This window comes from Elephantulus edwardii, unplaced genomic scaffold (genome assembly GCF_000299155.1).
Source record: "Elephantulus edwardii isolate Elephantulus edwardi_28Jun2011 unplaced genomic scaffold, EleEdw1.0 scaffold00183, whole genome shotgun sequence".
Lineage (NCBI taxonomy): Eukaryota > Metazoa > Chordata > Mammalia > Macroscelidea > Macroscelididae > Elephantulus > Elephantulus edwardii.
Window position 1 is genome coordinate 664,244 of NW_006399933.1, and position 10,026 is coordinate 674,269.

The window sequence follows — 10,026 nt, forward strand, 5'->3', positions numbered from 1 at the left end:
TTTACTCTCGATGATATCGAGTCATCACCTACTGCCCCATAAAATATAATTTATCTTTATTAGTCTATGAATATACAAGGCTTCCAAAAACCTTGTTGACCACCAAATCACTCTTAAAAGCATCTAAAACTAGGATTGATTGAGCTAAATGTATCTTTTTAAATAATACATGATTTTTAAAAGTAAAGTAAGGGAACTTTTATTTAGTTTTTCTATGACTTAATTTATCTCAAGAAAGGTGATCCAACATAATATGGAAATTATCTAAAAATATAATTAATGTCACATGAAGCAAAATATTGCTCAAAATAATAAAAAAAAATGACTAGAACTGTGCATTGAGCAAGAACTTCCAGGAGTTTACACTGAGGTTGAAAGAGATCATGGCACCAAGGTCATCATTGCTGATGTCAGAGGAATCCTAATTGAAAACAGAGAATATCCAAAAAACATCTATTTGGTTTTTATTGACTATGCAAGGGTTTTTGACAATGTGCATCTCAACAAACTATGACTAACACTAAGAAGAATTGAAATTCTAGAACATTTAATCATGCTCATACAAAATCTGTAAATAGACTAAGAAGCTGTTGTCTGAACAAAGCAAGAACACACTGCATGGTTTAAAAATCAAGAAAGGTTTGTATAAGAATTGTATACTTTCTCCATATCCACTCAATCTGTGCACTGTTATCTGAGGTACGGGACTCTGTGAAGAAGAATGTGACACCAGAATAGGAGGAAGAGAAATTAAGAGCTGTACTATGCTGATGTGGATCCCCATAAGATGAAGTTGTTGACAGTTTCAATCCAACCAGTGGTAAGAATTATTGTTTTCATACCAAAGGCTACATTCCTTGAACCTCTGCAACAAGTTCAAGTTCTTCTCACTTTCAGCAAGCAAGGTTATGCCATCTACATAATTCAGGATATTGATGAGTATCTCTCTGATCCTGAGACAACATTCCTCTTCACAGAGTGCTGCTTCTAGAATAATTTGTTCATCATATAGATTGAATAGGTGTGGAGAGAGAATATAACCCTGACACATTCCTTTATTAATTTTAAACCATGCGATGTTCCCAAGGTCTGTTCACACAATAGCCTCCTGGTCCAGGTATAGGTTTCACATGAGTACAATTAAGTGATCTGGGGCTCCACTCTTTCCATTGTCAGCCACAACTTGTTATGATCCATATAGTCAAATGTCTTTGCATAATCAATAAAACACAAATAGACATTCTTCTGGTATTCTTTACTTTCATCCAGGATTCATCAGACGTTAGCAATGATATATCTGGTGCCACAGCCTAGTCTAAATCCTGCTTGAACTTCTGACTGTCCCCTATCTTATTCCATCTTAGGAACAGGTTTGAGGCATTGATCATCCATGATTACAGACTGGTAGCGTTGTGAGATGATGTTAAAAATCTCAACCATGAAGAAAGCAAAAAAGCCATTACAAAAAAAGAGGAGAAAGAAAAAATCAAAATGGATGTCAGAAGAGCATCAAGAAGCCAAAGTAAAGTGGAAACATGTCTAAGTAAAAGAGCTGAACAGGAAATTTCAAAGGGCAGCTAAAGACAAAGAAATGTGCAGAGAGCTGGAATTAGAGAATAAAAAGAGAAGAATTCACTGTGCATTTCTCAAGCTGAGAACTTAAAAAACAAATTTAAACCTTCAGTTGAAATATTGGAAAATGCTGTGGGTAATCTATTGAATGACCCAGAAAGCATAAAAAGAAGATGGAGGGAATACACAGAATCATTGCACCAAAAAGAACTAATTGACACTGAAAAATTTCAGGAAATACTATATGAACAGGAGCCAATGGTAAAGAAGGAGGAAGTGGAAGCTGCATTGAAGGCCTTGGCAAAAAATAAGGCCCCAGGAATCAATAGGATAACAATTGACTTGTTTCAATTAACTCATACAGCCTTGAATGAGCTCACCAGTCTCTGCCAGAAAATTTGAAGGATGGCTGTCTTGCCAATGGATAGGTCCATATTTGTTTCCATTCCCAAGAAAGGAGCCCAACTGATGTGGAAACTATCGAACAATCAATTTTAATATAGTGTCATTACTATAATATGCAAGCAAATTACTGCTAAAGATCATTCATTCAAAAACTGACTGGAAGAGATCCATATTTATTCTCATCCCCCACACCAAAAGGTGATCCAACAAAATGTGAAAATTAGCAAATGATATCATTAATATCACATGAAAACAAAATCTTATTGAAGATTATCCAGAAATGACTAGAAGAGTACTTTAACAGAGAACTGCTAGAAATACAAGCTAGGTTTAGAAATGGCTGTGTCACTAAGGATATCATTGCTGATACCAGATGGATCTTGGCTGAAGGCAGAAAGTATCAGAAGGATGTCTATTAGTGGTTTATTGACTATATAAAGGCATCAGACTGTATGAATAACAACAAATTGTGGCTAACATTGAGAAGAATGAGAATCTCAGAACACTTTCTTTTATTCGTGTGAAACCTATCCCTAGACCAAGAAACTGTTGTTCAAACAGATCAAAGGAACACTGCATATTTCAAAATCAAGGAAGAAGTGTGTCAGTGATGTATCCTTTATCCACACATTTTCAATGTGTATGCTAATCAGATTATTTGAGAAGTTTGACTTTAAGAGAAAGAATATGGCTTCAGGATTGGAGAAAGACTCATTAACAACCTTCATTATGCAAAATGGTACAACCTTTCTCACTGAAACAGAGGAGGACTTGAAGTAATTGCTGTAGTATATCAAGTACTGCAGCCTTCAATATGGATTGCATGTCAACATCAAGAAAACAAAATCTTCACCACTGGGCCAATAGGCAGCATCTTTATAGATGGAATTTTGTAAGTTAACTAGTATAATAAAAAAAAATTTACAAAAGGGAAGACCCTGGATGAGATAGATTGACAAAGTGACTTAGGCAAGGGGTCAGGTGTGATGGGGACAGGTTGACTCAGGATAGGGCAGAGCTCAGAGCCATTGTTTATAAGGTAACTATGAGGTGTAGTTAGTTGGTGGCTCATACCATAACAACCATCACAACAAAAATCTTGTGTAAGATAAACTGATACATAAAGTTAGCACACAAAATGTAAACAAATCATAAGGCCTCTGTTCTGGAAACTGAGAATAAGAATTGTAATTTTTAGAATAAGTTCTTGTTAGTGTATAAAATTAAAAAAAGATAAATTTCTGGCCTTGATATTATGTTTATATATCCTAATATACTTTCTTAGTCCTCTGGCAAAGGATAATATTCTAGGCCAGATAGCTAAACTATTTCCTCCCTTCCAAACAGGTAAGCCAATTTCTTATTGCCTAGGCTAACAAAATAGGGAAAGTAATCACAAGTTTGTGTAGCATTTTAATGGGAAAACTGGTTTAGTTGAGGCTACTCTTCTACTCTACAGATTTGTTTCTCTTCTGACGCTTATTTTTCAGGAAAAGAAGTGGAATATCTGCCAAATAATCTGAGAAAAGGGCTCAGGAAATAATGTCAAAACCCAAAATCTCTTGTCAGAGAAAGTTTAAAGATGAGTGGCCAAATACATATTCGATTCAAGGGTGCAGTATGGCAGACACAGAATGACTGGGCAGCCAGAAATCTAATCCAGGCCCTCCACTAACTGGCTGAGACCTTTGGAAAGTTGTTTCATTTTACTGAGAATCTGAGTCTTAAAAACAGTCCCAATACATGGCTAGCGTGATAATTAAATGAGTATGTATAATGAGTATTTATATATCACTTACATAGTGTCTGAGACCTAACAATAGCTTAGATATTTTGGACAAGTAGTGTCTTTCTACCCACTCGTCACAGCAACGGGGAACTATATTCAATTCCCTTGGCTATGTCAGCAAATCTAAAATGAAACAGTAAGAAATTGTTGTTAGCCAAGCTTTTAAGCACAAAAGCAAAAGTTGGCATTTTCAACTACTGCTGTATACTGCTAATATGGGAGCTCTTCCTTTGGACATGTGCCACATAGTTGAGATATAATTTATAAAGTAGACATGTTGGAGACAGTAAGATTGGTAAGGGAAAGAGCAGAGTTTAAGGCTGTTGTACCTAAGGATCACTGTGAGTTGCAGGCGACTCAAGGGCACATAACAACAACAACAACAACAACAGGAGCCTCGGTGACACAACAGCTAACTATTCAGCTGCTAACCGGAAAGGCGGTCCAGTCTCACTCAATGTCAAGTGATCTGTAAAGATTTTAACCTAGAAAAGTCTGTGGAACCATTTTCAGCTGCCACGTGGAGTTGTTGACATCTCACAATAACAACAGCAACAACAAGTAGCAGAGCATTGAGAGACGGGGGAGGGATAGTTAGTATTAGAATTGGTAGAAGTAGATACAGCACCATGAGGACATATCTGATCCCCTAGGAATCAGTTTTGTACGTGAATATTGTTGATAGAAATTGATCTTGATGTGATCAGACTACTTATATTTTCTCCTTACAATAAAAATAAGTTACTCCTCTAGACTATTGAGTCTGACTCTACAATTTTCTCTCTTGACCCATCAAAGCAAAACTAGTAGAAAAAGAGCAGAGAAGTACATAAACTGAAGGTGTAAAGGATTCTCTTGTGTGTCTTGACTTGTTAAAAGTCCATTCACATTAGCATGAATCATGCAGTCTGCATGAGAAAGGTTAGAACTTGTCCCAGGCCAGAAAGTTGATAAACAGAGTTCAATATATTTCAGCATATGAAAAACAAAGTTCGAATTTATCAAAGGCCTAATCTTTAAATTTCTTCATATTTCTTGGAAGGGCCTGCCTGCTGGACATCATCAGCAGCTGGGTCATGGTGGACCCACCGGCTTCTGGGAGATTATAGACGCCAACCCCCTGCTCATCACAGGCGCCTATATCCTCCTGGCCGTGGGGGAGGGGTGTGGGAGTGTGTGGTGTGTGTTGCTTTTTCTGCTTGGCATCCTGGGCTGCTGTGAGGCAGGGCAGTCTGCGAGAACAAGTGTCTGTTGCTGTTTTTGAGTACAGGGTTTCCCAGCGCAGGAGGGCTGGCTGCTGACTTATATAGGCCTGCCTGGCTTCCATTCGGACACCAACACGTCAGCTTGTTGTCTAGGGCTGTCAGCACTGGAGGGTTCTGAGATCAACTTGCCCATCTATTCAGTTGGAATTAAATGGTCCTGAAACCCTCAGAGGTTCAGTGACTTCACCAGAGTCCCACCAGGAAGAGACAGGGATAGACCCAAGTCTCCAAGCACTTTGGCCAGCACCACCTACATTGCCACAGGCAGGTCCTCTCCATGCCTTTAGGGGAGGTGTTTTCTTGAACCCCACTCCTCCCCTTCCCCCACTAGGCAAAGCCACTGACTTAGGAAACACCCACTCTGTGTCTAGACTCCAGAGAACTCACTGTGAGGATGAAAACAAACCCCATGCCCTTCAGGAGTGAGAAATTCACCACCCTTGTTTATTTGTATTTGGTGCCCTTGCTTCTGGAGTTTGCTCCAAATGTTGGGTCTAGGCCTGCAACTTTGGTGAGCTGCCAGGAGGTGACACTAGAGTGATTTTACCCTCCAACTCTGCTCTAAAACTGGGTCAATAACACTGACCATAATGCCTTCTAACTTGCTTGTTTTCAAGAACTCTAATATATACTGTGACACTGAAGTTTCAAATGAAATAATAGTTACTCATGACGGACAGTGATTGGGGGAGCTCCCCAGTTAAAACAAGCATGGAAGCAGGAATGGCATCCACTTCTGACATAGCTTGCCTCTGGAAACCCTATGAACTTGGAGAAAGGATGAAAGTTATACAAATGTTCATGTCTTTCATTCATAAGGTCACTATGAGTCATCTACGACTCATTGGCACTTAACAACAACAATAACAACAACGAAAACAACAACCTTTCAAAAGCTGATCTATGGGAAATATATACCTTCTCTTTCTCACTGAGGGGATAAAATAGTATTATAAAGATATGTTGTTGCATGCAGTAGTCAGCACCAACTCAGAGCTGATCCGCTACTGGGTTTTCGGACGGATTCGAATCACATGGCTTTGGACTGGCAGCATAATTTTTTAACCACTAGGCCACCAGAGCTCATATTAAGTACAGATACATAAAATTAAAAAAAAAATTAAGAGCTTGTCCTTAAAATCCCTAAGTAGAAAAAAAGTCAAAATAACATTTCAAGTAATTTAAATTGTAGGAAGTTCTATTTATTTTTTTTTTAAATATTCTTTCAGTTTCTGGACATCCCTAATATTTTCCTCACTATAATAAGAAAGAGGTTACATATAATTACAGTTAAAAGATCTGTGCCATCCCCTTTTGAACCACGAAATGCATAAAGCTTTATTTAACAAGTCTTTCATTCTTCAAAATCTTTCATTTTCCTTAACCCACCATACAAGTAATTTCTTCTTCCTCTCTTCTAAAGTGAATTTCCATCAGCCAACCACAAGTAGGAAAGGATTCCACATGTTTGTAGCACTTTGTAACCACACGGTGTTTGCCCTCCAAAGAATAAGAGAAGAATGTACATTTATTGGTTTGGGATGGTGCTTCCTGGGGTGCACAGGACCATACACTCTATCCACTTACAAACTGAAGAATTCATACTAGCTATATGAGAAAATAAAAAAGAAAAGTTGCTTAGGCATATTGTGCCCTGTTTTCTTGCTCAGGCAAACGTTCTTTGTGGAGAATTTTCCAATCAAAGCGATTTCTGTGAACAAAATTCAATTTTAATTTGCACTTTTATTTTTAAATTCACTTTAAGACACCTTTTTGCAAATATTTGGTTTCTATGGATGCTCAGTGTTTGCACAGGACTTTGTTGCCAGACATGAGTGGATCAGAAATTAGCCAAGTCTACTGGCCACATGGAATGGCGCAAGCTGCACTAATGTCTGACAAGACCAAGACACATTTATTTGTACTACATAAAATCATGGCACAGTGCCTCACAACAAATTGGCTATAGCAAATTCGATACTGCTTAGTAATATGGAAAAACTAGTTCAACATCAGCTTTTTCTTTTAAAGATAGTTGTGTGGAAAATAAGTTCATAAAACCATCACAGGATGTGGATGTGTCTACTGAAGGGATTTTAAAATAGAAGATGCATCTTTGGCAATCAGGAAGCAGGAATGTGTTTCTGCTCAGCAAGAACTAGGATACAAACTAGAGAATGAAAGAAAAAATAAAACTATCAAGGATTTAATGAAAAACTCACATGCATTGAATTAAGCAATTCAAAGCTCTAAGTCATTGTCAATTACAGAATCTGCTTTTTATTGAAATAAGAAAAAGGAATATGCAAACTAGTACAGGGATTTCATAGAATAAGTGAAAAGATATGTGAAATTATGGATTGATGAAATGTAAGGCAATATTAAGTAGAGTTAAGATGGATTTCTTGGCTTAATCAATATTTTGCTGTGGCTAATACTGTTTGAAAGACGTATATGGACAATAGTAGCTTTATGCTGAGCTCTGGTGGCCGAGTGGTAAGAAGTTGCATATGTTTTTAATCCATCAGCTGCTCCACAGGAGAAGGATGGGCGATCTCCGTCTGTGTGATATACCATCTCTGAAAACCAACTTGAGGATCAGCTATGGGTTTGTCCTGACTTTACAGCAAGCAGCAACTGAGCTTCATGGTTCTAAGAAAAGAAAAAGAAAATTAAAGCATAAATTAAAGAAAAATAAAGTAAGAGATGAAAGTAATAATTTTTAAATTTTTATACTAGTTTATTTACAAAATTCAAATCATTATTTTTTTAGAACAGATTCTTCCAATTTTCCTCGTACTCTCCCATCAAATTGTCTAACCCCATGATTAACCTCCCCCTTCCCCTGCACATCCTCATCCCTCTGCCTAGTGGCAAGACCCTGTGCCACAATCCAGAAGGCATGCAATTCGAGGCCACCAGCAGCTCTATAGGAGAAGGATGGGCAGTCTCATCCTGTGCAGTTACCTACCTCTGAAAACCCACCAGAAGGTCAGTTAGGGGTCGATTTCAACTCTACGGTACAGGACTACAAACACATTGTTTTATAAGGTGAGAAGAGCTCTTTGAGATTCTTATTTCTACACACTGCTTACTAATGTCCAGCGCAGCACTTACTATGGTTTTGTTTGCTTTAATGTCTGAGTTACAAAGTGGAAGAAAATCAGTAAGAAGAAACTGATTCCCAATTAATAATTTGCATTCTTCTAAAAGCAAAGTATGTGGATTAGTATTATTATACTGATAATTAAGGACTAGTTCTTATCATACAGATTTACTGCCTTGGGATAGTCCTTGGAGGCAATTCTTGTCTTTCTTATGAGTTGCTATGAGTGAGGTTCCACTGTGTGGTAATATTTGGGTTTTCGGAAAGATTTGTTTGAGTATCAAAGCAATCATATAAAGTAGGCACAATCTTAAGGTATATTACAGTTTTTTAAAAGTATTATATAGTCCAACCAATAAACCTAGTAAAGTCAATGGCCTGGTATCATAACTCAATTTACTGTCATTTTGTTGGAACTGACTCTGAGCTGATCCTCCAGTGGGTTTTTCAGAGGCTGTGTGTTGCACAGGGAATTGCCCATTTTTCTCTCGTGGAGCTGCTGGTAGATTTGTACTGCCAAAGAAATACCACCTTTGGGTCAGCAAAACAATTAATTTGTGGTACGCTTCCAGAGCACCCCGATCTCCTAACTACCAGATTAGTAACAATCATGCTTCATTCTTTAGTATGCAGTGGAGAATTAAGTCACAATTTTGTCACAAGTTAAGTCACAAAAAATAAGTATGATACTATGAAGATAAAGCATAGGGAAGAGAAAATAATATACCTTAAATAATTTGAATGAAAATTGGGGGTTTTACCTTTTTCTTTATTAATGCTTTAGCATGTTCTTGTCATCCATTTCTATACTACTCTTATAATATATGTTTAGTCTAGACTTTTAATGTCAGATCTGTAGTTTATCTATGGAAATGGTTTATAGGAGACTGGTGGACTTTCTCAACCTGATATAAAATGATAGACTTATTCTTTTGTCATCACTAGTGGCCTAATGGTAAAAAGTTGTGCTGCCAATCCGCAGGGATCTGATTCTAATCCACCACTGTTCTGTAGGAGAAAGACAGCAATAGCCTTCTGTGCAATTCAAAGTTTCTGAAAACCCACCAGGAGGTCAGCTATGAGTCAGTTCTGACTCAGCAACATACAACAAGAATAAGAAGCAGTTCTAAGTGAGAATTGATAAGAAGTACATAAAGAAAAAGTAAAATGTTTTAGAGAGAGTTTGACAGATAAGTCAGTAGCTTTGCCATCAATATTTTGAGGAACACAAGAAAAGACAAAAAAAATGTCTTGCTTAGATGTCAGGTGTGAGAAAAGATGGCACTAATAGGTACAGGAGTACACAAATCATACATACTATGATTTTATTTCCACTCCTGAATGATCTAAATGATAATCACATTATATACTTTATGTATCTTCACTGCAGTACATATTGCTTTCAACTCTTTCATGTTTTAAAGCTTTTCCTTTATCAGTGATTCATGATTCCACTCTTTTCTCATCATTCCCCTTCTCTGACTGCTTCTTCTCAATGTGCTGTTTCATTTCCTCTGTATGATAACTGTTTTAGGCTGGATTCTCTAGAGAAGGAATGCCAGCGAAGCTTACATCTGATCTGCTGCTGGGTTGATTCTGTCTCAGAGTGAACCTCAGGTTTCCTAAGTTGTGAAACTTAACAGGAGGAGACTACTCATTTTTCTCCTGAGGAACTCCTGGGATAATCAAACCACTATAGAAAGGCTACTTTTGATTAGGAGCTTAATACGCTATGGATTATTCCATAAGATGTATTTATGTATGTATATGTTATTATTGTGTGCCATCAAGTTGGAATTGAGACCTAGCTGACCCTCTAGAGGGTGTTAAGAGACTTTCAATCACATGAGAAGAGACTTCTTTCTTCCTTCCTTCCTTCCTTCCTTCCT